At 35.9% G+C, this 27,023-nt stretch overlaps 1 protein-coding gene, 1 long non-coding RNA gene and 1 other non-coding gene across 17 annotated transcripts in view; 1 reads left to right on the top strand and 2 right to left on the bottom strand.

Moving 5' to 3' along the window:
* LOC114209779 (ELAV-like protein 1) overlaps positions 1–27,023 on the bottom strand; it is a 149,852-nt gene that overhangs the window by 106,587 nt on the left and 16,242 nt on the right. For 12 of the 15 annotated variants that reach the window (XM_088021818.1, XM_088021814.1, XM_088021821.1 and 9 more), the window contains exon 2: positions 299–817. The exons of 1 other annotated variant lie outside the window; for it this stretch is intronic. The gene's annotated coding sequence lies outside the window, so the exon portion shown is untranslated. Of the gene's footprint in view, positions 1–298; positions 818–7,064; positions 7,245–27,023 lie in introns of all 15 variants that reach the window. 2 more of the 15 variants (XM_088021817.1, XM_088021819.1) reach the window with 2 other exon arrangements.
* On the top strand, positions 710–23,132 carry LOC114209796 (uncharacterized). Its single transcript, XR_003609413.2, has 4 exons — positions 710–1,027; positions 14,614–14,803; positions 20,227–20,400; positions 23,048–23,132. It is a non-coding gene; the product is annotated as an uncharacterized LOC114209796 (long non-coding RNA).
* LOC114213193 (U6 spliceosomal RNA) lies at positions 25,692–25,798 on the bottom strand. Its single transcript, XR_003610161.1, has one exon. It is a non-coding gene; the product is annotated as a U6 spliceosomal RNA (small nuclear RNA).

Genomic DNA, 27,023 nt, shown 5'->3' with positions numbered 1-27,023 from the left:
CCCCGGGCGGGGGGTCCGGCTGACAGATCCGCTGGGCGGCGGCTGCTCCGCCGCAGCCCGTCCGCGTCCCGCTCAAACTGCAACTCCCCTCCCCCCACGCCCCCGTCTCTCCGCGCTCCCGCCACATTCCGCCCGCCGCCGCCCACTCCCAGGCACCCAATTACCCCTAACCCCATCTCCTCGCATTTTTAGCCATTCAAATGAGAGCGGACCCAGTGCCCACTCCCTGCACCCCATCGCCTGACGGTCCCACCGCTGCCACCTCCCAGGTCCCACTATTACTTCTTCAGGTTCTTACCGTCTGCGCCAACCCCGGCGAAGCCCCACGGACTGCCCTTTGCTCGAAGTAATTTTTGGCGATTTTTTTAGTGATTTTTCGGCGGAGTCCTCGTAGCGCTATAATCTCGGACAGGTTATCCCGTCTCTCCCACTAGATTGATGAGATCAGGCATCACTCGAAAATGGCGCCGAAAGCGCTGAGGCTCCTCATTCAAATTCGTTAGAGCCAACCCCGCCGCCCCGGGGCATGCCGGGAACGCGGGCTGCCTCCACAGCTGTCAATACCGCCTCCGAACCCTTCTCCAGCTTTCCCGACACTTCTGCTCATGCGCAAACTCCTACCCCAACCTCCGCGCCTTGAACATGCGCAGAATCGTCGCTGTTCGCCGCTCTCACTTCGTTTCCTCAATCTCACTCCTCCGACCTCCTCTCTTGCGCGTGCGTGCAGCTCCTTTGCTCAGCCGCGGACGTGGAGGAACCGTGCGACTGTGGGCCCGGGGGTCCATAGATGACATGTCAGTCGATAGGTATTATTCTACTGTTCGAGGAAAACAAATAAGGTGCAGCTTAGACGAAAAGAAAAGCGTTTTATTGCCAGTGTCTAAACTCCTAACAACGGAATGTGTCTCTAAGACCTTCTGTATGGATACACGTGTGCTTAAAAACAGCCCCGCCTGTGCGTATAGCACTTGCTGTGTCAACGCTTTACAGGAGCTATTGCACTTAAGCCTCAGAACAACTTTATGAGGTAGGTACTGTTATTATTATCGGTTTGCAGACCAGGAAAGGAAGGCTCAGAGACTACTAAGTAATATGCCTTAGGAGACACAGGTAGCAAGCACGTGGATGAGTCCGCATCTGTCAGATTCTGGAACATGGGCCATTCTCTATCTTACTGTGCGATGCAACCTGAGCACACACAGGAGGCGTGGTTTCCCCTGCTCAACAATTGTGTGTGTCGTGTGTGCGGTGTATGCGTTCGCGCGCGTCTGGAGTTAAGGATTACTTCAGTGCGTTGGAGCTCTTCTTCCCGGTTCTAGGCTGCCTGTTACGAAGGCACTTTCATCCAGTCCAGTTTCTCTCACTGTCTCACTTGTTCTTAAATGTTCTGCTGTTTTGGAGAGGTGAATGGGGAGTCTTTGGCCATCACTTAGTGTGTGTGTGTGTGTGTGTGTGTGTGTCTTTTAAGGGTGGTAAGGGAACCGAAACTACCAAAGACGGGTTTCCATTGTGCGACACATTAATAAAATAATAGTAGCCAGATATCACATACTGACTGTACTCTCAGTACGGGTACGGTTCAAAATAAACGCTTTACGGATTGGTGATGTTTGCTGCTCACAACAGCCCTATTAAGAAGGTATTATCGTCATTTTACACATGAGGACATCCGAGACTCAGATTAAGAAATGTGCCCCTAAATCTTAAAACTAGTAAGTATAAGCACAAGACCTAGGCAGATCTGTGGTCACCTTCAAAAACTGGACGCTAAGATATGACAATAAATGACGATAAAGTTGTCAGTATTTTAACACCTTCCTTAAAAACCTCTTTTAATCATTCATATGCTTGGGAGAGTTATCCTACCCGCCACCAGGCTAGTTAAGATGAAAATGAAAACAAAACCAGTGCCATTGATTCTAAATTATTATATTTTAAGATTATTTTTGGTTACTTTTTTTCCTGATCCCAAGTTATAATACATTTTCTAAAGAATCCAACAATTTAAAATCTGGGGTATTGCTACATTTTTTCCCAGTTTTTGTTGCAAAACAACTTGTGATAGACATAACTGTAGGAGTGTACAAAAACATATCATTGTGAGGGTTAAAGAAGACGATGGATATTGAAAGTGCCTGACGTACTAAGAAGTAAGGAAATGGGAGAAGGCTAGCATGATTTGCATTACTGAGGTAGAATTAGAAAAGAAATGGATTTTAATAATTTGAGATCATCAAGAAGTAACATTGCAGAGTAGTGTTTGTCTTACATCTCTATGGTTCTTTTGTGCACTGGTTAAGTGCGTGGACTCTGGAACCAAACTGCCTGGATTTGGATCTCGGCTCTGTTACTAACTAGCTTTGTGACCCTATGTGAGTTACTTTTTCTCAGTTTGCTCTTTTATTATCTCACTGGGTTGTAAGGATGTAAATGAGCTAATATAGTAAAGGCATTTGAACAGTGTTTGGTTTATTAGTAGTAAATGTTAGCTATTGTGACTCATTAACACTGACCTTTTTAAAACAACTTCTTGTGTTTTAAAAAGTTTTAAGTTAACACCATTAGGAGTTAAGTATTTGGATTCAAAAGTCCCTTAAAATGATAAATCAGCCTGACAAATTATTTTCGCCAAATATGAGTAATGGTTTCTGCCAGATGAATAAGGATGTTAAATTTAAGTCTTACCATTTCAAAAGAATATGCATATGGAAATGGAATAGTTTTATTGCTTTTTCTAATTATTAAAATTAAGGGGGAGAAGGGAAAATCAGGCCAGTCTAAAATATAAATTAAAATATAAAGTAAAAACTATCCAAATTTCTGTCATCCAGAGATAAATACATATTCTTTGTTCTTTAAAAATGTATCTGTGGTGAGAACCAGCTAGTAGTAATCTGAATAAGTGGTATATTTGGGGAACTTATTTGCACAATTGTACTTGAACTTCATGAACTGGTAAATTTTTGATCTAGTCCCCTTTTAGATATATTCTGTCAAGAGAATTCTAAAGTGATGATGTTGTTGGTAAATAATATTTACTGAGTTCCTACTATGTGTCAGGTAGGCCTGTATGTGCATTTTCCCCTTGAATCCTCATAGTAACACTTGAGGTTGGTGTAATCTCCATTTTGCACAGACTAAAGTTTATATGGAGGTCACTTGTAGAAAAGTTAAGTCCTGTTTTATTTAAAATACTATTCAATAAACCAAAACCCTTTATAAATCTTCTCAATTCACCAAAATGGGAGAAAACAAAATCGAGTAACATGGTTCCCATGCCTGAACAAAAAGCCCAATTGGAAAAAATGTTTTGAAAACCAAGAAGTTTATGTTGTGACCACAAGGGGGTGCAAATAATTGAGCTGAATTTTAAAGGGGGAAAAAGTGTTTTTTACTTCAGATGATCAAATTCACAGGTAAAAACTGGTAAGAATACCTTCTCCAAACTTTAATACTCCACATAGTTACGTACTTTATGAAAAAAAGAAATCAATTATTTAGGTACTCAATTAGGGCAGAAGTTTTCAGCTTTCATCTTCAACATGGTGAAGAATTCATCAGCCCTACCCCCACTCCTTTCCACCCAGCCCATTTGTGTCTCTGCATACTCTACTTGTCATAACAGTACAACTAAAGTCATAATTTAAAATCTGAGGTTTTACTTGGAAACTGGAATGCAATCACCAGCAAACAAATGGTAAATATGGGTAGTGTGGAGAACAGAGGTTTTGTAATTTCAATGCTTTCTTTCCCTCCTGCTGTTTCTAACAGAGTAAGCTACAACTGATGGAATGTTGGCTTCAACATATTGACTTATTTAGATAAAACTGTGAAAGCTATAGGTCTCTTCATCTTTTACAAAAGAATGAAGACTCTTGAAAACATTTTGAACAGTAACTTGAAAACAGTATACACTGGAGAATGTTTTAAAGACAATTTGCTTAGATGGGTTTTAAAGTAACTTTTATTTTCTTGTTGGTCTTGTTTCTCCAAGGTGGACTTAATTCTTAAAAAATCTTTTTACTTAGAAATAATTTAAAATTGGCTTAGTCGGTTAAGAGTCCCATTCATGATTTTGGCTCAGGTCATGATCTCATGGGTCCTGGGATCCAGTGGGGAGTCTACTTGAGATTCTCTCCCTTTGCCCCTCCCCCCACACTCGCCCAGGCTCTCTCTCTCAAATAAATAAATCTTTAAAAAAGGAAGTAATTTAAAATTTACAAAAAATTGCAAAAATAAAAATAGTTCAAAGAACATCCTTATCATTTGCTTGCTCTTGTGCAAGGTCTCTCTCTCGCCACATACATGTATACTTAAATACATTTTTTTCTGAACTATTTGAGGTTAAGTTACATACATTTTGGCCTGTCACCCATGAATATTTAAGAGTGTATTTCCTATCAATTCATAAATTTACATTGAAATAATACTTCAATCTACCACCATATTCCAGTTTTGTAGCTTGACCCTTATTAGCATTTACCCCTCCAGTATAGGAGCCAGTCTGGGGTCAGGTAATACATTTAGATGTCATGACTCTTTAGCTTTCTTTACTTTGGGACATTTCCAGCCTTTACCTTTTATGACCTGGACATTTTTAAAGAATTTTTAAAGAATATAGCTTTTCACTCCACTGCATTTTTTTTTTTTTTAAGATTTATTTACTTGAGAGAGAGAGGGAACGCCAGAGTGGGAGGAGTGGCACGAGGGAGAGGGAGAGAAGCAGACTCCCCGCTGAGCACGGAGCCCAAGGCTGATGATCTCACAACTCTGGGGCCATGACCTGAGCTGGATTAACTGTGGGAGCCATCCGGGCACCCCTCCACCACTCTTTTTAATAAAATGTTCCTTATTTTGTTTTTGTCTGATGTTTCCTCATGATTAAATTGGGGTTATATATATTCTCAACCGGACTATTACACAGGTGATAGATGTGTCCTTTGTAGGGTATCACTTCTGGAAGCACATGCTCCATCTGTCCCTCCTTGGTGATATTAGTTTTTTTTTTTTTTTTAAGGTTTTATTTATTTATTTGACAGAGAGAGACACAGCAAGAGAGGGAACACAGCAGGGGGAGTGGGAGAGGGAGAAGCAGGCTCTCCGCGGAGCAGGGAGCCCGATGTGGGGCTTGATCCCAGGATGCTAGGATCATGACCTGAGCTGAAGGCAGATGCTTAACGACTGAGCCACCCAGGCGCCCCAGGTGATATTAGTTTTGATCACCTGGTCCATATGTGGACTGAATCTTCCATTGTATAGCTACTGTTTTTTTTTTTTCTTCCCAGCAATTAAAAAGCAAATTGTGGGGAAACATTTGAAGATACATCCTGCTCATCATCAAAATTCCCATTTAAATTTAGCATCAATTATTGCTGATATTTTTTGCCATTATGGTTGCAAAATGATTCAACAAATCTAGTACTGTCTCCACATCTACCAAGTCAGTCCATAGCATTCTACTGTGAACAAAGAGCCCTTTCTTCTCTATTATCTGCATTAACTTATGAATTCCTGTTTTTCCATTCTGTATTTGCTTTGATTTCTTGAGTTCTAGCTATATTTAGATATGTATATTTTGTACACTTTTTAAAAATGAATCACTTGAAGGTAAGTTGTTGTGTCACGACCTTTCACCTCTAAAATATTTAAGTCTATATTTAATTATTTTGTTATTTACATTGTCCCAGATTAAGCTAGTGGGAGCACTTTTAGTCTGGGTACTATGTTTTTGTGATATGCCTATATCTTTTTTTTTTTTGAGCACTTCCTTACTTTCTGGTATAATAAGATGTTCCATGTTCATCTTGTCCTTACTCTGTCCCGGCCTTGGAATTAGACTTTTCTCTAAGGAGCCCTGTTTCCTGTTAGTACAGAATGGTATTAGAGACCAAGGCTAGGTATGCTCTTGCTAATGAAGTGTTTCTGCTTCTTGGATCTTTCATAAGACTGAACTAGGAAATATATACATACATATAGAATATTTATATACACAAACAAAAATGTACATACATACAAATGTGCATACACTTACATATATACGTTAATGATATGGGCTTAATTTTAAATTATCTTCATTATAATTATAATTGAGAAGATACCATGGCAACATTTGTAAAATTCTTAATAAAGGCAACAAAATCACAATCCACACAAACCACTCATACAATTTTCATGTTTCCTTTTAGTCACTATCTATACATATAATTTTAAAGGGTCATAGTGTGAAATCAGTTTTGTCTTTTTCCACTTTAACATGTCGTTAGCATCTGTGAGTTACTGTATCATTTTATAATCTTCATTCTAAATTGCTACAGGTCATTCAGCAGATTCTACCATTCTTCTATTGTTGGACATTTAAGTTGTTTCTAATATTTTGCTATTACAAATAATTCTGAAGTGGACATTTTTATGCATATGCCTTTTCTAATGACCTTCTTATTTATTTGCTTATTTATTGGAAGATTTCCCAGAAGTGGGAATACCAGTTCCCACAGGTAGGTATGTTTTAATGGGTTTGATATGTTTTGGCACACACATGTAATCAAACAATTACCAAAGCCCAAACCAGGGTTGGATATATAGAGATGAAAAATATGTAGTCCCTGCTAGGAAGAAACTGAAAGCCTAATGGAAGATAGATAAATTCTCTAAAAATGACAATTAGAGAAATAATAGACAAAAGAGCATTTAAACTAGGTTAGGAATAAGTGGCTCAGGAAAGCTTTTCAGTAGTAGAGCTATATCTTGAGGGATACCTTAACGGAACCTTAAAGGACTGGGATTATTCCAGTGTGAAAGAGAGAGTAGAAATAAGCCATAGAAAGCATTTTAAACATAATCACTGGATTGTAAGAAAACAAGTCAGGAAGAACCTGCATGTTCAGGAAAATTCAGGTAGTTTATATGATTTGTTGCTACATGTCTTTGGAGGAGTTGAGAAAGTTTAGCCTGATCAAGTGGATAGAGGTAATCATGAAGGGTCTTGCATGTCACCTTTATAAAATGCACTTAAAAAATCTCAAACCAGTAAGTAATATGATCAGATATATATTTTAGAAACTCACTTTAAGAAGGATACTGGAGGGATGCCTGGGGGGCTCAGTTGGTTAAGCATCTGCCTTCGGCTCACGTCAAGATCCCAGGGTCCTGGAATCGAGTCCTGAATTGGGCTCCTTGCTCAGTGGGGAGCCTGCTTTTCCCTCTGCCTGTCAATCCCCCTGGTTGTGCTCTTTCTCTCTCTTCCTCTGTGACAAATAAATAAATAAAATCTTAAAAAAAAATCCAAGGATCCTGGAGAACAGATTAGAAAATGTGAGAGCAGTGGTTGAGGCCTTAAGAGGCTATTGTAGTATCCCGGCAAGCAATAAAGAGTACTTGAACTAAAGAAGTAGAAATGGGAATGAAATGAAGTATGAAAGGGATTGAATTTATTTATTCAGTATTAATATGTAGGTATTTCCAGGTAACTAGCACATGCAAAGTGTCATGTATTGTGCAAGGTACTGAGCATATTAGTCACTGCTTCTCATAGTCTAGTGAGAGAAACAATGTTTAAGTTAATAGTTACACAAATTACAACTGTGATAAGTACTGTACCAGAAAAATACAAATGCAATGAAAGCATACACCATGGGGACCTAACACTGTAGGTTTAAGTAAGGCCTTCCTAAGGTGGGACAGTTAAGCGGAGACTTAGGAATTAGCCAGGCCAAAAAGAAAGGAAGAACATTCTAAGCAAAGGAAGAGTGTATATTAACATCCTGAGCAGGAAAGACTGGTAAATTCAATGCCCATATGGCTAGAGCAGAGTAAGAATGGAAAAAGTTGGAAGGTAAGACTACAGAGAAGGTTGGTTTGTTTGTTTGTTTGTTTGTTTATTTATTTAAAGAATTTGTTTATCTGACAGAGAGAGACACAGCGACAGAGGGAACACAAGCAGGGGGAGTGGGAGAGGGAGAAGCAGGCTCCTGGCTGAGCAGGGAGCCCGATGTGGGGCTTAATCCCAGGACTCCGGGATCATGACCTGAGCCGAAGGCAGACACTTAACGACTGAGCCACCCAGGCGCCCCTACAGAGAAGGTTTAAACAAACAAAATTTGTTTATGGAGAAGAGAGGAGGAGATACGTCACAGGACTCCTAGGTTTCTGGTGTGGGCATGAGTGGCTGTCGGTGCCATTTCCTGAGATAAGGAAACTAGAACAGGTTTGATGGATTTTGATATATGAAGTATTGATTCTGAGATGCCTGGTGGGTTAAGTACATCCTCCCATCCTCACTTTACAGATAACTAGATAGTAGGATTGGATTTTGATTTAGACGTCTGGAATTTAGGGGAAAGGTCTGGTTTGCATGTTGTCTATAGATTTACTAGTTGACCAGTCATAGATGGTAGTTTAACCTATGGGCTTGGATGAGGTCACTGAGATATATAGAGTGATAAAAAGGGTCACAGAATCTCAGAGAACATTGGTAGCTACACAAAAAATAAATACAAAGGGAAAAATTCACTATTAATACAAAAGACACATGACAAACTGAAAAATGTTTTTAACTTATAAAGCAGATAATGGGTTAATATCCTCAATGTACAGAGATAAGTCTATAAGAAAAAGAGAACCATTAACAAATACACAGTTAACAAAAGAAGGAAAACAAACACAAAAAGCTTAAGGAATATTTGAAAAAGCAAAACCTGAAAGTGAAAGTAAAGAAATTTGCAAGTTTTCACCATCTATCTCATTTTTATTGATTTACTTTTTAAAATCAATAATTGAGGACATTGTTAAGAGACTGGAGGGTGCTGATGGACTGATGGATCACATAATTCTTAAAAATCTATTTTTTAAAGCACTTGCTTCTCTTGTTCATAAAAATTTAGATCCCACTTGTTAGCATGACTTTAGTGCAGAATTTGAGAGAGATGGAGAATCCAACTGGATGATCTTAAGGTATCCAGAGATATGCAAAATTAACTAAGTAGTAATGAAAATTAGCTACAGTCTTAGTGGTACATGGAAGAATTAAGTTATGTGTAATTTGAATCTGGTTTATATGTCTGTAAGGTCACCTCTTTTGGGGGGCTCTGATAATTAACTTCAGTGCCTGGGATGGTAACCCTAACTTGCTTGAGTTGACAGTTTTTACCAGTAAGTCATAGTTTTAGCCTCAGGAAGATATAAATTAAATGTAGAATAATTTAATAAATCAGGCATATACTACTATAGCTTAGGTAGGAATGATCTATGTATTTTAAGTTCTTGTAATGTTTAAGAAAATTAGGCAAATATCAGTTTATTTCAATTAAAAAATAGTATTATGGGTGAGTATTATGGAAGTAGAACAGATTCATACATAGCATTTTCAACTCTGACTTAAGGTTATAGAAGTATAAGGGTTTTTTCCCTCCATATGAATAATTGTTTTACTTCCATATTCTTGAGCACAGATTATGAGACTGATCTAAAATTCATTTACAATTAATAATGGTTAATATTTACTGAAGAAGTCTGAGCTCTCCTCACTCCCTTTACCAATAAGGATACCTGGAAAAGGATAAACCCACTTATTTCAGTTACCTACTTTCTAACAAATTCGTGTGAACATGCTGCTTTTAGATGAAATATTAAATAGAATGTTTTGGAATGTTGTTTTATTAAAATAATAGCTTTGGAGTCATAAAGTCTTAGTAGTTAAAACATGTCTCTTTGTAACCACTACCCATTGTCAAAGTGCCCCATGCAGCTACTGAGAATAAATTAATTCCCATCTATGTGTGATAACCTTTTAAATATGACTACTACTGGGGCACCTGGCTGGCTCAGTTGGAAGAGCGAGAGACTCTTAATCTCAGAGTCATGAGTTCTACATGTTGGGTGTAGACATTACTAAAAAAAAAAAAAAAATTAAAAAAAAATATGATCACTATTACGTTCAGCCATGAAGACAACTGAATCACGGCCCTCCAAAGATCCTTAGTTTCCTTAGTGGCTCTGTGATTTTAAACCCTTCACCATCTTGGCTTCCTTCTGGTTATGCTCCAGTTTAACGGGGCCCCTCTCAAAAAGTGACACACCCAGAACGGTAAATCATATACCATATATGGTCTGAAATATACCAAGTGTTAGTTAACTTTTTGTCCTAGCCATTAAAATGTCTTAAATTAAATTCAAGATAATAAAATTTAAGATAATAAAAAGGACTGGTAAATAATAGAAATGGATCTATTGATCCTTTGTCAAAAGAAAATTGAAGGGTTTTAATAAAATAAACTTCACATTGAGTAAAAACTTTTAAAAATTATAACTCATGACCTTCTCAGAGACTTTGTTGATTTGGGGCGAGCCTTGTCCTGGAAGTTGAGAAGAACAGAGAGCCAGGAACCTATGATCATTCATTTCTTACTTATTTTTAGTAAACAGAAGTAAAATTGAGACCCTCTGGTCTTTAGGAGATGTGACTGAGAATGTGTGATGAGTTCTTTATGACAGTTGAGCTTCATGCTACATTTCTATTCTTCATATGTAAAAAAATTATTTCTTTCATGTAGCACAAATCTGTAGGGAAATGAGAATAAAATATAGCACATTCTTTTTTGGCAAAGAAATGCTTATGTGTTTAAAACAAATTAACTTTTTAAGGCAGCTCTGAAGAAGTAATTTATTTTAAATAGGTGAACAGTTTACAGCTCTTGTGGGAACACTTTTTCCCCACTTTTCTTCATCATAGGATTAGGCCCTATGTTTTTAAATTAAGTCCTTTAATTTTTGCTGTTAACATTTAATTTACTTGATGACCCTATACTATTAACTTTTGACCCAGTGAACCCAGGATGGTATATACAATGCATATACCTAATTTTAAGAAAACTCTTAAAGAAAAATAAGTGGTTTGAATATCATACATACTAATTTTTTCCCCTTTTGGGAGGATGTATTTTATAAGCACAGGGTTTTCTTTAACAATTAGATATTTATGCCATTGGCAAAACAACCCAAAGCTCATGTGACTTTACTGCAATATTTTTAATAACTGCAAAACTACTAATATATTATGGTGGATACACAACTTTTCCTGACAAGAAATTCTTATAGCATATGCTCAAACCTAATGATCCTCCCATCTACCTTTATTTATACACATATTTCCTTTAAAAGGAAAGGAATATAAAATTGAAAGTTCCTAAAGTTTAATCCTTTAGATGTAAAAAATGTTAGTAATACAGTTGTTAATTACGATAAGTTCAAAGCTTCTTGTAAATCACTCGATGTAAAAATACTTTTATTTGCCCTTGGGACACTAGACCTGTGGACTCACTTTTGAACGTCCCCTGGCCCCCAGTTATAAAATACATCATGTGTATTAAAGAATACTGAAAAAAATCAGGAATGATTTGGAAGGCATTGCTTCAGAAGGCCCCTTAACAATATACCACTTTTCTCTCTCTCCCAATTGACAAAGGAAGACTGTATTTGTCTTTCGTGTCTTGGTATTATTGAATTTCATTCATTTAGCATTATTAAATACTATACTTTGTTTTTCTTCTTCAGGAAAATTGCAGTTTGTATCTTGTGGAATAGATGGTTCCATCTTTCAGGCATTAGAAAGCAAAGTGGAAAAGATTTGGGGAGGCAGTGGGACCCCTCTGATCTACCTATGCCACACTAACTACAAGGGTGGCCGTGGGGGTGCATTCACTTTCATAATTTTGGAAGCATGGATAGGTTGAGTGCTGTTAAAGACAGTAGAATAGGAATGAAAGGAAGCTCAGTTTATAGGGAAAACTCAGTTTGTTAGTTTATGTAATTCCTAACGTGGTCTATGTGTATAGGTATGTGTGTGGTATATGTTTTAAAGAAATCCTGGTGAACTAACAAGGTATGAAATTGTATTTTGTTATATAAAAATATGGATCCTACTATTTATTGACCTTTTAATTTGCAGCTTAATGATTATTATGATTATCTTTAAGTGTGCCATGTTTACCTTATTCAAAAGTGAACAGATAGTAAAGCAACAACTGCTGTGTGATTAAAAACTTAGGTATGGGGGTATAAACAAGGTTTCTGATCTCTAGGCATAGTGGAGACTATGCTTCTGTATAAGCCTTCACGGTTTGCTAATTAGGTAACATGATCGTAATTTCATTATTTAAATACTAAGGGAAATGTTGTAAAATGTGCTCTATTATTACATATTATTATGTGTAATAATTATTATTACTTAAGTAAATGGAAGTAGTTTTATGTGGTTTTACAATCATGGGGGCAAATAATAGGATTTTGGACTAGGGTAGTAATGGTTGGGATAGAGATGAAGAAGAATCTAGAACGATTTTCTAGTTCCTGGCTTGGTTGTAGAGTACAATAGTGGTATAATTAACCAGGATAGAGGCAAATGGAGAAGAACAGGGATTTTGGCTTATGTGTATGTGTGTATAAGGATGTGGAATAGAAAACTGGGAAAGGGGAAGGAGATGAGAAACTCAATGAAGACATACTGAATATGGAAGATTGTCACTGGGATATCCATATAGAAAAGTTCAGTAGGGAGCTCAGCATGTGTATCTGAGGCTTAGGAGAAAGGCTGGAGCTGGGAGTGGATGTCACTAAAAAGGTAGTAGTTGATATTTTGGGGGAACTGGATGCCATTGCTCATAGAAACTGAATATAGTGAGAGGAAATGAAAACCAACATTAGTAAATGGGCAAAGTAACAGAAGACAGCAAAAAAAATAAACTAAGCATAAATAGCAGAAGGATGGAAGGGAGCACCAACAGAGCTCAGAGTTCTAGAAGCCAGTGGGGGACAGGATTCAGGAAAAAAGAGTCAGTATCAGAAGATAAAGACAGGTCAAGTAAATTGAAAAAGATAATAGGATTTGGCAATTTTGTTATTAGTAATGTTTGCCAGAACATTTTCAGTGTGCTGATGATAGCAGAATTCTGTGTTGGGTTGAAAAATATTTTATTTATTAAAGATTTTATTTATTTATTTGCCAGAGAGAGAGCACAAGCAGGGGGAGGGGCAGGTAGAGGGAGAAGCAGGCTCCCTGCTGAGCAAGGAGCCAGATGCAGGATTTGATCCCAGGACCCTGGGACCCCCTGAGCCGAAGGCAGACGCTTAACCGACTGAGCCACCCAGGCATCCTGAAAAGTATTTTAAATTGAGAAAAGTTACAATAGATTTATATTATTTCAAGGCTTTTCATTTCTTCTTTAAAACAGAAATAAAGGATCACTATAGGGAGTAGTTTATAGAATTGAGGAGGGGATTCTCCAGTGAAGAGAGTTTAATATTTATAAAATGTGGGGAGAGTCATCAGAAGAGGAAGAGAAGAGATTAAAGAGAAGAGGGATAAAGGTAAAGAAAGATCTGTAGGAGATGAGGGAATGTGGGATCAAGGGTGTAGTAAAAGAGTTGACCTGGAAGAAGAGATAGGATACTCCTTCCTCTAAGATTAGAAGAAAGGAGGTGAAGATAGTTCATATATAACTTGTAAATGTGGAACAAGAAGGTTAGGAGATTCATAGCTTATAGTTTTGACTTTTTTTCTGATAAAGGAGATGTTAAAGATAAGGGCATAGGTGAAGTAGCAAGTTTGGGTTGTAGTAAGGTGGCATAAAATATATGCCCTAAGGAATGGAAGAGGGAATTAGCCAGGGGGCAAGGTTATTATCGAGATAGACTGATGTACCTGGGAAACTAAGCTAGATAGGAAAAGATATGAAGCCATGCTGGAGATTGTAGTTTGAAAAAAAGAAAAGGGAATAGTTGAGGAATAGAGGTTAAAATAAGATAAAAAAGCAGGTGTTTAGGGAATAAGAGAGTGAAAAAATTAGAATGATAAGTGATTGTGGTCTGAGATCAATAATATTGAAGTCTAAGGCTGTGGAACAATTTCCTGGTGATCAGAAGGTTGATGGATGGTATGGGTATCACTGAATGAAGTGGTTGTAAGCTGGTGGAGTCAGAGCTCAAGGTTGTTGGATGGGTTGTCCATGTGGACACTGAAGTGGCACATGATGGCAGGAAATGCAGGGGAGGCAGATACTGGAAGTCAGGTGCCAAAGTCCTCTATAAATAAGGGAGGGAATGACTAGGCAATCAAGTAATGAGAATGAAGAAGAGGAATAAAAAATTTCCAAGATTGTTGATTTTGCCCTTTTTGTCCTCACAAATTAAGAGTCATGAGGGCAAGAACTTGTCTTATTTAATACTGCAAATATTTGTTGATTAATGGATAAACAAATGATGATCTCATCATTTGGAATAAGTATTCATGTTGAATTAGTATTTTTGGAAACTTTGGGTGTTTCTTATTATATGCAGTTGCTATTAAAGAATATACAACAAGATGAGCAAGATGTAGAAAAAAAATCCAAACCCAGAAATAACCACTGTTAACCCCTTTTATTACATTTTCATACCTGTTTGTTGTTCATCCTAGTAATAAATATTCAGCTATAATATCCTTTAATGGCTGAGTAGGTATTCCATATAGAATAAGGATATAGCATAATTTAAGCAATTTCTTATTTGGGGGGTATTATACTTATGTTTTTCTCTTTGTAAAAGGGACAATCTAATAGTTAAATTTTTGCTTTATTTCCTTAGGATGCAGACTTACAAGTGGATTTTCCAGTAGGATCTTCATAGCCAGCCTATTTTTCTTTGTTTTAGGCTTATTTCTAACAGCCTTGTTTATGTGTATTATTATTCTATCCTGGATTGGAATCAGAAAATTGGACAGTGTTGTAGGTACTGATTGATGTAGGCATGCTGATAGCCGCAAAAGTGAAAATTGGTAAGTAAGTATTTAAAAAACTTGGAATTAAGTGTAGTTTTCATGAGCACAATAAGAAATGATTCATGAGCTGAATAACAGGATATAGTGGTCAATTCATAAATTAAATAAAAACCTCTGTGAATAACCTACATTTGTTGACAGCATCCAATTTTAGGGGAGGTTTTAATAAATCATGAATAATCATCAAGTTCACAGCTTCTTAAACTTTTTCACAAAAGTGTGGTTAATAGTAGAGAAAAGTGAAAAAAAGTGCCCTAGAAGCTTGATCCCAAACCAGAATTTTTAGTTTCTTGTTTTGTCTTAAATTTACTGTAAATGTTGCATTACATATCATAACAGTCTTATGTTTAGTATAAATATAATGCTTATATATTTTTTCCAAAATCCCTGAGTAAAATTGATATCTAAGAAGATGCCTCATGTTTATTCAGTAGCTTTTAGCACCCTGCATACTATAAGTTTCCTTTGCCTCCAACTTACTTTTAGAGGCAAGGTTCTAGGCTATTTCATGGTGTACAATATGCTCCTTTTCAGTTTTCTCTTTTATACTTTAGCCCAGGCTATTTATAGTAGTGTATGGTAGGGAGTAGATTAACTGATGATTACTTACTTTGAATCTGAGAGTGTTTCAAAGACTCTGAAAATTCACAGAATGAAAATTTAGTATCATTGCCAACAGACTGCACTACAAGAAATGTTAAAGAAAGTCATTCAGGGGCGCCTGGGTGGCTCAGTTGTTAAGCGACTGTCTTCGGCTCAGGTCATGATCCTGGAGTCCCTGGATCGAGTCCCACATCACGCTCCCTTCTCAGCAGGGAGTCTGCTTCTCCCTCTAACCTTCCCCCCCCCATGTGCTCTCTCTCTCATTCTCTCTTTCTCAAACAAATAAATAAAATCTTTAAAAAAAAAAGTCATTCAGATGGAAGGGAAATGATACCAGATGGAAATATAGATCTACACAAAGGAATGATGGACACTGGAAAAGGTAGCTACAGGGTAAATGTTTAAGTTCTTTTTACATTTAATTCTCTTTAAGATAATCAACTGTTTAAACAAAAATAAAAGCATTGTATTATGGGGTTTACAACATGCATTAGTAAATATATGCCAACAATAGCATAAAGACCAGGAGGAGAAAAATAGAAATAAGATAGTATAAGGATCTTTTATTATATGTTAAATGGTATAAATTCACTTGAAAGTAGAGTGTGATAAATATGTAGACTATAAACCCTAAAGCAACCAGTAGAATAATAACAAAACTGTTACAGGTAATAAGCCAACAAAGAAAAAAATGGAATAATAAAGTACTCAATCCAAAAGAAGGCAGAAAAAGAAAAAAAGGAACAATGAACAGATGGAACACAGAACAAATGGAACAAATAGAAAATAGCAAGATGATAGACTTAAATCTAATTATATCAATAATCACATTAAATGTAAATGACCTAAAAATCCTAATCAAAGAGTAGAGATTGTCAGATTGGATAGAAAGCATGACTCAACACACTTTACATATAAAGACACAAAAATGTTAAGAATGAAAGGATGGAAAAAGATATACCATACTGATGCTGACATTAGTCAAAAGAAACTAGTGGGGCTGTATTAACATAGTAGAAACAAAGTAAGATTTCAGAGCAAAGAATATTACCAGGGTTAAAGAAGGTCATTTCATAATAATAAAGGAGTCAATCAGGAGGATATAACAATCCTAAATGTTTATGCCCCAAATAAAAAGAGGTTCAAAATATGTAGAGTAAAATCTGATAGAACTGCAAGGAGAAACAGACAAATCTATAATTATAGTGAGAGATTTCAATACTTCCCCTTCAGTAATTGCTAGGACAAGCTGAAACATAGCAAGGATATAGTAAACTCAACACTATCCACCAATATTACCCAACTTCCCTAACATTCCACTAACAGTAGAATACACATTCTCTTTAAAGAGTACATGAAACTTTTACCCAGAGAGACCATATTCCTGGCCAGGGGTTAGCAAACTATGACTGGGGGGCCAAATCTAGCCTGGTTTTGTATGGCCTATGAACTAAGGATGGTTTTCTCATTTTGAAAGATTTCTTAAAAGTAAAAAAGAAAAGAAAATATGTGACAGGAGAAACTGTATGTCACCCACAAAGCTTAAAATATTTACTGTCTGACCCCTTATAGAAAAAGTTTGCCAATCTCTGTATTAGACTGTAAAATATGTCTCAGTACATTTTAGAGGATTTAAGTCATGCAAAGTATGTCCTCTGACCACAGTGGAATTAAATTAGAAATCAGTAACAGAAAGCTAACTGGAAAATCCGTGAATATTTGGAAACAAAATCACATGCTTCTACATATCCCACTGATTAAAAGAAGAAATCCAAAGTGAAATTAGGAAGTATTTTGACCTGAGGGAAAATAAAAATACAATATATCAGAATTTATATAAACGAAATGCCTACATTAAAAAATACAAAGTCTCAAAGCAATGACCTTAACTTCCACCTTAAGAAACTATAAAAGAAGAGCAAATTAAACACAAAGAAGCAAAAGAAATGAAATAAAGGTCAAAGTGGAAATCAATGAAATAGAAAACGAAGATCAATTGAGAATATCTATGTAATCAAAACCTGGTTGTTTGAGATCAATAGAATTGATAAACCTTTAGCCAGACTGGTTAGGAAAAAAAAAAAGGGAAGACACTTATCAGGAAGACCAGTATCAGGAATGAGAGAGGTGACATCATTACAAATTCTACAGATATTTCAAGGATAATAAAGGAATATTATGAACAACTTTAGGCAAAAAATTTAACAACTTAGAAATGACCAAGTTCCTTGAAAGACATAAACTACCAAAGCTGACTCAAGAAGAAATAGATAACCTGAATGGTCATCTATCCATTTCCAAAAAATTGAATTTTTAGTTTAAAACATTCCATAAAGAAAAGTCTTGGCCCACAGGACTTTACTGGTGAATCCTTCCAACATTTAGAGAAAAAAAAAATACCAATCACACACAAACTCTTCTAGAAAAGTGAAGAGAAAGGAATACTTCCAAGCTTGTTCTTTGTGGCCAGTATTACCCTGATACCCAAGCTACACAAAGACATTACAAGAAAAGAAAACTCAGGCCAATTTCCCTTATGAACACAGATGTAAAAAATTCTAGACAAAATTTTATCAAATCAAATCTAACAATATATAAAAATATTATTTATTGGGTGCTATTTATTCCAAGAATACAGGATTGGTTTAACATTCAAAAATTAATCACTGTAACTCACCAAATTAATCTAAAAAAGAAAAACTGATCATCTCAATAAATGCAGAAAAAACATCTGACAAAATCTAGTATTCATTCCCTATTTAAAAACTTAGCAAACTGGGAATGGAAGGGTACTTCTTCAACCAGATAAAGTGCATCTACAGAAAACCTATAGATAATCCCATACCTACTGGTAAAAGACTGCATGCTTGCCCCCTAAAATCAGGAACAAAACAATGATGTCTGCTCTTACCACTTTTTTTTAAAGATTTTATTTTCATTCATTCATCCATTCATTCATTCATTCATTCATTCATTCATTCATTTAGAGTGTGAGTGGGATGAGGGGCACAAGGAGAGGGAGAGGGAGAGAATCCCAAGCAGACAAATGCTGAGCACAGAGCTCCATACGAGGCTGGATCCTATGACCCTGAGATCATGACCTGAGCTGAAATCAAGACTTGGACACTCAACTGACTGAGTCACCCAGGTGCCCCTGCTCTTACTTTTATTCAACATTGGAGGTTCTGCCAGTGAAGTCAGGCAAGAAAAGAAAAAAATACATTCAGATTGGAAAGGAAGAAATAAAACTGACATAATTATCCATCTGTTCCACTTGGTGGAATCTACAAAAAGCTACCAGAACTAATTGGTGAATGTAGCAAAATTGCAGGATACAAGATCAATATACAATAATCATCTGTATTTCTATGCTCTAGCAACAAACAACCGAAAATGGAAATGCAAAAAAATGTATCATTTACAATAGCATAAAAATATGAAATATTTAGGAAAAAATCTGATAAAAGGCATAAAAGATCTGTATGCTGAAACCAGCAAATACTGTTGAGAGGAAGTAAAGGCAGCTTAAATAATTGGAGAGATTTACCTGGCTCAGTGGGCTCATATTGTTAACATGTCAACTCCCCTTAAATTATCTATAGGTTCAACACAAACCAAATCAAAATCTCAGGAAGTTTAAAAAAAAAAAAAAGAAAGCTGATTCTAAAATTCATATAGAAATGCGAAGATCTAGAATAGCCAAAATAATTAACTTTGACAAAAAGAACAAAGTTGGAGGGCTGATACTACCTGATTTCAAGACTTATTAAATATGTACGGTAATCAAAACAGTGGTTTTAGTGTAAGAATAGGCAAATAGATTGATGTAACGGAATAGAGAGTACAGGCGTAGGCCACATACAGAAGGATAACAGATTTTTGACAAAGTGCAAAGGTAATTAAGTGAAGAAAGAATAGCTGTTGTTGCTGTTGTTGTTTTTAACACAGTGTGCTTGGAAGAACTGGATATCCATATATAAAAATAGGAATTTGATTCATATCTCACACCATGTAAAAAAATGTATTCAAAATTGATCACAGACCTAAACATAAAACCTGACATTACTATTAAACTTCTAGAGAAAATGTAAGAAAATTTTTGTGACTCTGAGTTAGACAAAGAGTTCTTAGATGTGACATCAAAAGTACAATCCATAAATGAACAAATTGGGAAATTGGACTTTTTTACAAACTTTTACAAATTTTTACAAACTTCTATTCTTTAAAATACACTGCTAAAGGAGACAAGCTCTAGCCTGAGAAATATTTGCAAAGCATGTAATAAAGGATTTGTATCAAGAATGTAACGTACTCTCAGGGTTCCTGGCTGTCTCAGTCAGTAGAGCATGTGCCTCTTGATCTCGGGGGTCATGAGTTCAAGCCCCACATTGGGTATAGAGATCACTTAAAAAATAAATAAAGATTAAAAAATAAAAGAATGTGACCAACTCTCAAAACTCAACAATGAGCAAACAAGTCTCAAAAAATAGGCAAAAGACTTGAATAGTAACTTCACCAAGAAGATAACCCACATAGCAAATAAGCATATGAAAAGAAGTTCAACTTATTAACCTCATTAGTCTTTAGGGGAAACATAGAGTAAAACCATGATGGAACAACTGGATATCCATATACAAAAAAAAAATGTATACACATCTATTAGAACGCTAAAATGAAAAGTGTTGTTAAGGATGTGGAGAAATTAGAACTTTACACACTCCTAATAGGAATGTAAAATGATATAATCGGTTTGGAAACAGTTTGGCAGTTTCTTGAAAAGTTAAACATACACCAATATATGATCCATTTCATTCTAGGTATTTCCATAAGAAAAGACAGTACATGTTCCTACAGAGATCTGTACATGAATATTCATAGTAGCTTTATTTTTAACAGTCTCCAATTTGAAACAACTCAAATGTCACCAACAGATAAATGGTTAAATAAATTGTGATATATTCATACAATGGAATACTACTCAGCAATAAAAGGTAATGTACAATATTGTTCTGTGCAATATCATGGATTAATTTCAAAACAGTATTCTGAGTGAGGACAGAAAATACAAAATTCTAGAAAATGCAGACTGATTTATTGAGACTAAGGGCAGACAGAGCAATGGTTGTCTGGGGAGAGAGGTACTAGGAGGATTATAAAAGCAGGGGAAATTCTTAGGGTTGATGGATATATTCATTGTCTTATTCTGGTGATAGTTTCACAGTGTTAACATTTATCAATTGTATACTTATAAATTCTATACATGTTAAAAGTTATCAATTGTACACCTTTTATATACATAGTTTATTGAATATCAGTTATACCTTAGCTTAATACATTTAAAAATGTATCTAGAAAATAAAGGAGGGGCGCCTGGCTGGCTCAGTCAGTAGAGCATGTGACTCTTGATCTTGGGGTTGTAAGTTTGAGCCCCATGTTGGGTATAGAGATTACTGAAAAATAAAATCTTAAAAAAGAAAAGGAAGGAAAATAATTTCAATTGAAATATAAAAGGGAATTAACATTTATTAGAAATATACTAAGGAGCAAGTACTAGGTAGGTACTTTAAATAAGAATGACAGTATATGTAAATATATCATTTTCTATGTGCCAAGTTCTGTTATATGTACTTTAAATATATTAAGGTGTTAAATCCTCACAACTCTTTGAGGTATAGGGACTTTTATTACCCTCATTTTACAGATGAGGAAAGGAGGCATTAAGTCACAATTTCTGCGTGAGGGAGCTGAGATTTGAACCTGGGAAGTCTCTTCTTTTAATAGATCTTTATGACATCCATTAGGCTACAGAGTTTTAGTTCCAGTTTACAAAATGAAAGAACTGTGACTCACAAAGGCAGTAACTTTTTCTGGATCGCAGAATTTATAAGTAATGTCAAGATTTAAACTCAAATTTGTTCTACTCCAAAATATATACTCTTCTATACTAGATTGCCTCCATTTAGATTTGTGGTTCAATGGCAGGACTGATGGTATAATACTACTGATAACTAAGATCTCAGACTATGTGATCCACTCTGTTCCATACCCCTTTTACCATTCAGTAGTGCTGTCTGGCATGTTTGTTAACTATAGATTAGAATATATTTTACACCAGTAAGCAACTAAGAGCTCAAAAATTATTTGTTTTTTGGTCTTGACAATTCTCTTTTCAGTATTCATAGTATAGCTATGTCTGTTGAAATTAAGAAATTGAATGCGTGACTTTGGAGGATTTTTTCAGGCTAATATTAAAGACAGTAATTTATCTATGCACTTCTATAAGTGGAATTAAATAGATGTGTTCCTATATCCCTAAAATTGAGCTGGAGGATTTTTTTTTTTTTTACTTTTCCATGAAATCTTCCTTTCCTGTGAGTGTGTGTCTCTGTGTGTGTATGTGTGTGTGTGTTAAATTATGGTTACTAATCTGGGAGATATAGTTTGATACGTGGTCCAAGTGGCACCCAAGAAGATTTTCTTGGTTAAAGTCATGAGAATAAGCAAGAACATAGGAACATTTCTAAATTGCCAAAAAAAAAGTATTCCATTATATTGAAAGAATTCAATAGACATAAAACTTTTATAATAAAAATGTTTTTAGGTGAATTTTGGAGGCAATAGGATATTAAGAAAAGTGGCATTGGAATCAGACAGATCTGAACTCAAACCCTAGCTCTGCCCACTTACCAGCTATGTTACCTTGAAGATATAACTTAACTTGGGCCTCAGTTTTCCCATCTGTGAAATGGGTTAGTAATACTTCATTGAGTTGTGAATGTTAACTAAATGAGATAGTAAATATTGGAGCACTTAACATAGTGTCCAACATATAGAAAATACTCTAATAAATGTTCTACTGCTAGCCACTTTGAAGGTGCTTCTGCATAAATATAGAAATCCAAAGCCATATTAGATAATGAAGAAATGCTAAAATTATTTTATGATATAATCTGTGTACAGAAAATATCAAATAGATTCTAAAAACTCTTAGTTCAGGGAGTGTCAGGATTGATCCTTTCCTATTTAAAGGAACATGTAGCCTAGTGCATTTTTTTAAAATTAAAAAAATTTTTTTAAAGATTTTATTTATTTATTTGACAGAGACATAGTGAGAGAGGGAACACAAGCAGGGGAGTTGGAGGGGGAAGCAGGCTTCCTGCAGAGCGGGGAGCCCGATGCAGGGCTCGATCCCAGGACTCTGGGATCATGACTTGAGCCGAAGGGAGACGCTTAATGACTGAGCCACTCAGGTGCCCCAGCCTAGTGCATTTTAAAACTGAACCTTCTTTAAAGGTAAGTTTCTATTTATGTGGTTCCACAACCAAGATTTGCTTTAGGGATGGAAATTCATGTTCACCCTGACAGTGTTATATAAAACAAACTCCATATTTAACAGCTAAATAATTCGAATGACTTATGCTAATGTAAATTTTATATTCTGTATTTTTTAAGCCATAGCCTTTATATAAAGGTATACAGTCAAAGAAAAGTTGCAGATAATTTATTTTGCTTATTGTATCTTAAGACACATAATTTGTATAAATTGGCTAGGAGGACATTCAGTTAAACATTCAGAATTTCCACGGGTGCCTGGATGGATCAGTTTGTTAAGTGTCTTGACTCTTGATTTTGTCCTAGGTCATGATCTTGGGATCCTGAGATGCAGCCCCGCATCAGGCTCGTCACTCAGCAGGGAGTCTGCTTGAGATTCTCCCTCTCTCCCTCTGCCCACCCCGTCCCCCCCCTTGTGCATGCGCTCTCTCAAATGAATAAATAAATGAATAAATAAATTAATCTTTCTTTAAATTTTTAAATTTTTTAAAAAGATTTTTATTCATTTGACACAGAGAGAGAGAGAGACAGTGAGAGAGGAAACAAGCAAGGGGAGTGGGAGAGGGAGAAGCAGGCTTCCCACTGAGCAGGGAACCCGATGCGAGGCTTGATCCCAGGACCCTGGGATCATGACCTGAGCCCAAGGCAGACGCTTAATGACTGAGCCACGCAAGCACCCTAAATAAATCTTTTTTTAAAAAAATCCAGAACTTCCAGTGAGATAATCCAGAAAAAAATAAGTCTTTCAATTTTATTCATTTGTTTTGTTATTCTCACTTACTAAGGGGTCAGTCAAAATGAAGAGATGATGTTTAATAAAGGACAGCTTTGACCTGAAGGAAAGGGTTCCAAAGCTAGATTACCTTCTTTGAAATTGCTTTGAAATTGATACCTAATCTTACAGTCAAAGTTCATACATAGCCATTTGATCATCTTCATTGTATTTCCTCATTAGTCCATAGAGTTTCAATCAATTTCTATATGGTGCTGACTTACACGTGTCCATCAACAGGTCCAGTAGCTTATCAAGAAAGTCTGAGTCCTCTATCTTCTGGAGACATCTCATTTAGATCTGACATTAAGTTCATTTTTTCCTTCAAGCTATTTCTTTCAAATTTCTTGGCTATTCTTATTGACAACACAAATTTTCAGAACTTCAAACTTAAAAACTTACATTCATTTCCTTATTTCCTTATCCTCCCATAGGTAAACAGGGGTTAAACTTGTTACTTTTTATAATTGTTCTTTATTGTATACTTCAGATTTGTCTCTTTTCACTTTTAAAACTGCCCATTTAATCCAAGCTCTTAATTGTCAAGTTTGTATTCTAGGCTCTTATATTATATTGCATTACAGCCTCTTGGTATTCTCCTTAGCGCCCATCTTGTCTTACCCCTTTCCCCACCATCCCACACAAAACCTGAAATACTTTTCATCACACACAGTGTAGAGAAGTATTGCTAGGTGAATAAGGAACACCTGATTGACTCAAAAAAGGGAATTTAAACGGAATCTCCTTTCCTTTCAGTGATTCTACCTAGAAGGAAAGAAGAGCAGAACCTTCAGGAATTGAATCACAAATACTGAAAGGGAGACTGTTGCTAGAAAGGGACTGATAATATATAATAGCCATTGGAAAGATAAAAGGAGACATAAAATTCAACTTTTGCTTCCTATTCTTTCCCTTTTTGCTTTCCACATACTTCAGCTGTGAATCTTTCCATATGCAGTATTTATTTTGTGTTATCCTGGTTACTATAAAGTTATCTGAGAGGCTAGGAGAGTTGACTGACAGAAGGGAAAAAAAAAGGCAGTCTATTCTGACTGCAGTGACCAAAGGAGTTCAGTTCACACCAAACATCTTTCTCCCATTTAGAAATATCCTCGTATTTAAGGCCTTCTACTATAAGCCCATTACTAGTTCTTTTCCTTTCTATTTCATTTCTCTCTACTCTCATATTTGTGTTTTCTGTTTCTATCAAACTATCATGCCTCCTGGGCAATGAAATATCTGTTCATGCTCTCCAATGGTTTTGTGTATTACCATATCTCTAGTGCCTTGAACAGTGTCTAGCATATGGCACATAGTGAGCCCTCAATAACTCTTTGATAAGTGAATGAATGGTTATCTTTTCTCTCTGGCAATCAAAATCCATCACCACTTTAAAAAATTGACATAAAATTTGCCTATTCCAATAAACTTCTATCCATTATCAATCTAGTTTTAAATCACTTCATCTTCCACTTCCCCTTAGCAGTTATTTATAGTTTGCATTTGATTAATATATTCTTATTACTTTTCAAACACTCCCAAATCCTTTTTACATATGCTGTATTTTCAATGAAAATACCTCAAATTCTTGGGGCACCTGGGTGGTTCAGTCACTTGAGTATTCGACTCTTCATTTTAGCTCTGGTTATGATTTCAGGGTCTTCAGATTGAGCCCAGCATCATGCTCCATGCTCATCAGGGAGTCTGCTTGAGATTCTCTCCCTCTCCCTTTCCCTTTGTCTTTCCACCCACTTGTGCTCATGTGCGCTCTCTCTAAATCTTAAAAAAAATTAAAAATTAAAAGCCCTCAAATTTTATATATTATATATGCTGCTCAGCAGTGCCTCACGTGCTGTAGAAAGCTAGGTACTCAGCAGATGGGCAGGCTACCTTTCATGACATTCTCTGGATCATTGTGATCTGCCTTGAAAGGGAGTTTGGATACATAGATAGGTTCTATTTTTTGCTATTTCCCTCCTATATTATGTAACTTTGAGTAAAATCATTCCTTCAGTGCTCAGTTTAAGAACAAATTAAGAAACGATTTCCTAAAGAAAAAAACATTTTAAAGTTATAGAAGTTATCTATATGTTGGTACATTTCTCCAGAAATATTTAATGTAATATAAAAGTTCTAGGCTAGTCAATTTGAATCTCTTCTTCTTCCCCCCCTTTTTTTTTTGTTATGGAACACTTCATGAATTTGCGTGTCATCCTTACGTGGGGGCCATGCTAATGTTCTCTGTATTGTTCCAGTTTTAGTATATGTGCTGCTGAAGTGAGCAGTGAATCGCTTCTTGTAATTTCCATAGAGATGTCCATGTACCAAAGAAACTGAAATAATATTATGTAGAAAATATCACCAATCCTAAAAAGACCCCTAATTTCTTCAGAGAGGAAACAGAGATAATATCCTGATTTTTGCAGTACTTAAGCTACTCCTTAGTTGTTTCATGAAGGAATTAATGTAGTAGAACACATTCGAGGAATTGCTGAGGTATCAGAATAAGAATATACAAAGTCTAAGACTATTTTCTGTAATGTATTTTTAAATAGATTAAGAGTCATGCACCCTCTGGCTTCTTTCTCCATCTACGCTATCTTCTGGCATTAATAAAGTTGGACAACATATATAAAAAAGCAGTTTCTAAGGATGCCAAACTAATAGCAGTTTCTGGATCATTCCCATTTCTTCCTCTGTGAAAATCTACAACACATGGGTTACTCTAAATATTTCCCCCAAAACCCAAAGTGTTAGGTTACCAAAGAAAACTTATCAGGTAATATTACTATTTGTCTTATGTAATCATTTGAAGTACATACAAAATCAGACATTAAAATGAAAATATCAAGCCATAGAAATGAGTTTTAGTTTTACTGACATTTATATATCATACTTCCTGTTTATGATTTGAGAAGTGCAACCATGCAGTGCTTCTATTAAAAACTGAGTGATTGAGAACAGTTTGAGGATTATAATGACAACTTATCCAAAGGAAATAAAACCATTAACCTTACTGCTGCCTTCATTTGTGGAACTGCTATCTTTGTTGTATAAAAAGTTGAATATTTTTCAAACATCATTTACTAATAGTGTAGTTAAAAAGGAGAACTTGGTGGTCTTGTATCCCTGAAACACATGCATGCATGTGCACACACACACACACAGACACACACAGAACCACACACACACACACACACACACACACACACACACAAGGGTAATACTTGCAAAAATTTGCTTTTTATCCTCCTTTTCAGATGTCAGTTACCAATTGGTTATTGTTATGCATTAATTAACAGTCCCAACCTGAAGGAGGGAAAGGGTAGAGGTGAATGCAATTCTTAAATAAAAGCTCCTTTATTTGTTTTATTTGAAGCATAATAATGTGAGTTTGTTTTTTGGTGTCCACTTCAGGGTTTGTGTGTGGGGGGTGTGTGTGTGTAGAGAGAGAGAAAGAGAGCACCCAAGTGAGCAATGACTCTTAGTTAGACATCCAAATCCATCATG

Source organism: Eumetopias jubatus, unplaced genomic scaffold, assembly GCF_037043125.1.
Source record: "Eumetopias jubatus isolate StellerSeaLion01/CBP00866 unplaced genomic scaffold, mEumJub1_p1.0 scaffold_3, whole genome shotgun sequence".
Classification (NCBI taxonomy): Eukaryota; Metazoa; Chordata; class Mammalia; order Carnivora; family Otariidae; genus Eumetopias; species Eumetopias jubatus.
This window is presented reverse-complemented; position numbering and strand designations above follow the sequence as displayed.